We start from the raw sequence: 3,266 nt of genomic DNA, 5'->3' as shown, positions 1-3,266 counted from the left end.
ACGAACAAGAAGCTCAGGGGGAATATGAGCAGAGGCGCGCAGCACGAGTGCAGTGATACTTTCAGTTTTCATAAGTGAAGAGTTTCCTCGAGAGAAAGCTCCCATCTGCTGCTGACAGAAACAGAACAGCCAGTTGTTACTATAACAGGAACTACTGTAAGAGGACATATTAGCATTTTTCTCTCTGAGGTTTGGCAGTTAGCTGCTTGTTTGGAGTGTGTGTAAGCGTGTGTGTGTAAGCGCGCGCGCGCGTGTGTGTGTGTGCACAATCCTCTCATACCTGCAAGCTCACTCAACATGACTTATGGATTATAGATGTTTCAGTTGCAGTGTTTTACTGTCGTATCAGTTATCTGGTAATGCTCATTGATTCGTCCCCTGAGCTGCATGTAGAAGCTGTCATTTCTCTCCTTTACTGAGAGAAGCTTTCTGCTCCAGTTTGCGTATCATATTGGGGCATCGTGCAACACAGTTATTTTTTTTGCTGCAATGGTCACAGTAACAGAGACCAATGTGCGGTTGGGGGCCCCTCAAACAGTCACAAGATAAATCAAAAGGGCCTCAGGATAATAAGGGATAAAAGACTAATTTATCTTGTGCAAAATTGTATTTCTTTTTTCTTTTTTGTGTGGAAAAACTGTCTACTTTTACCTCTAGACTGCTGCAAAGCTTCTGAAAACAAACCTTTTATCTGTTCACAACTCATGCACACCTGAGCGTACTGAGTTTTGTGTTGAAGGGCCCCAAGATAAAAAAAAAAGTGTTGGAGCAATTGAAACAGATCGGGAATATGTGTGTGAATGAATGTGTATTTGCATCAGTACATGTATGTTTTGGCAAGTGTGCCGGCGGATTGGGTGTCGCTGAGATTTCGATTGCTTTACGTTTGACTGGCAGGGGGCCAAGCCGATCTAGCAATGCGCCCGTCCCGTCAACGTCACTCATCCTGGCTGCTACGTCCGGCTTGCAACGATTTCCTGTAAAGCTGTCAGATCTTTATGTGTGAGAGCAGGAGCCCACAGAGAGATGGGGGTGCAATGTTAGCAGTTAAAGCCCCTAATTATGATGAATGTATATGTGGCAGACGCTATGTGATAGTTTTCATAATAAGCTCTGGGGCTATTGGGAGTTTAATTTGTATGTGGGAGGTTTATTAGTTGTGTTTATGTGTGTGTGTTGGGAATGTGTGCATATGGACATGGACCTTTTAGTGCTGCACTCACAAATCAAATTGTCTTCCACAATCCATCCATAAGGGGGAGAGATGGAGGGATGAAAAGAGGAAAAGCAGGTCGGAGCAGTTGAGCTGGTTGACGTTGTTGACTCTATGGCTCGCTTTCTGTCAGACGCACAACTCTTAACGTAACTGTTTTAATGATGACTTGAGGGAAGAGGGATGGCAGTGCTACATTGAGTGGAGTCTTATTAATCCAAAGTGTGTTTATATTATGTATTGAAGTTCAAGTTCATTTGTAAAAATGTTGTAACCACTTGTCCACAATCACAAGACAATGCTCGGTTCCTGTTGTGGTGTTTGAGGGAACCCACCCATTAAATCCTGTCCTATACAAAACTAGTTTCCCACACATTCTCACATTAAGTTTTGAGGGAAACACAAGTAAATGTTGTAAATTGAGACAAAACAAAAGCGGTTTGACTTAAAATAAGTATGTTTCTTTGCGTTTTTTGAAGGTTACAGACTTAATAAGTTGATGTTGACTTTTGGTTTCACTTGGGACACAAACAGCTAACTAATAGGAAAGTGTCGCCTGATAATTAAACTTAAATCAAGTAAATATTAGGTGAGTGTTAAATGATAATGTTATAGTTCCCTTTTGTCAACAAGTCCAATGACAACACAAACACCAGCAATGCTTTGAAAAACACCACAATAACATAGTATCATCTTCTGAGGCAACATTGTTTGCAAACAGTTGCTTATTTACAAGCAGTGTTCGCATTTATATGGCGTTTTGTATCTGAAGGCCGTTAGTGGTAAAAGTGAAGCAAAACAATGAGGTTCAATGGCGATAGAGGCTCCATAGAGCTGAGGGGAACCGTAGAGTTGATGATAGTTATGAGAGTTCTTCACTACAAGCAACTCCTTTCACATGTTGTCATTTGATCCTTTGTCAACATGAAATCATCCATTATAATGAACAAAAACACAACCTGCACACACATAGTACAGGTGATACAAATCATGCAAAAACCAAGATGGCCAAGCAGACATACCCTCTCTGTCAATTTCTCTCTCATTCATACAACATATTCTATATTCCTAAGTATTATAGAATTATAGAGCGAGCCGTTCTACATAATGGCTACTTTTAGTAGATGTTGATGCTTGTACCATGCTACTTTTACTTAATTAAAAATATCTGAGTACTTCTTCCTGTTATCAGAGCTGAGCATAGTCATAAAATCCACTCATAAAATTAAGCATTAAAGGTCTAGTGTGATCTAGTGGCGTCTACGTGTCAACTGGCTAATACTAAGGTAGCGAAAAGACAGCGATTCTTATTTTCAGGTGATTATACACTAAAGAAAACCCATTTAATAATAATATATTCTGCCAATAGATCCCCCTAAATGCTACACACTTTACCTTTAAGTAAGAATTCCCGGTGTCAGTTAGAATGAAGTCATTCCTGCCGAACAAGTTTAGGATTTCAAGTCTGCATAAATGAAGCTCTAGAGAATCTCGATGTTTCATGCAGCTGTCAGAGCCCAGCGCTGCAATATGTTGATGACAGGAAGGACGTCGACTTCAGGAATACTAGCCCACTGATTCAAGCTCCCTAATTAATGTAATCAAATCAGCTACGAAGGTGCTGTATAAAAAAAAAGTAAAAATAAAACCTAGGTTCAAGGCAGACATGTTGGTAATTCTCTGGTGATGAGGTTCATCCCATCAACTCGATCCTCTCTGCTCATTTCCTCTTCACCCCCTGGGCTCATAGGACTCCATCACAACCCAGCTAAGTAGTTACAAGGCTTAATGTTCTCTATACTGTATTTCTTAGGAGATATGTGGTACTTTAACAGCGGTAAATCATCAGCAGAACATGCGGTCCAACACGTTTCTCCTCATAATTCAAATGATATTGTTTATTCCAAAAATTTACAAGGCACAAAGTTATTATTTTCCACCTTACAGTGAGACATGTTTATCGGCTTCTTGACAAGCAAGAGCTTGTGTTTTCTCTTTTGGCTCATGAACACCTAAATCAAGACCTGTTGCATGTTGCATGAGCTGCGCGGTT

This window comes from Taurulus bubalis (assembly GCF_910589615.1).
Source record: "Taurulus bubalis genome assembly, chromosome: 2".
NCBI lineage: Eukaryota > Metazoa > Chordata > Actinopteri > Perciformes > Cottidae > Taurulus > Taurulus bubalis.
The sequence above is the reverse complement of the archived record's forward strand: the minus strand, read 5'-3'. Positions refer to the sequence as shown.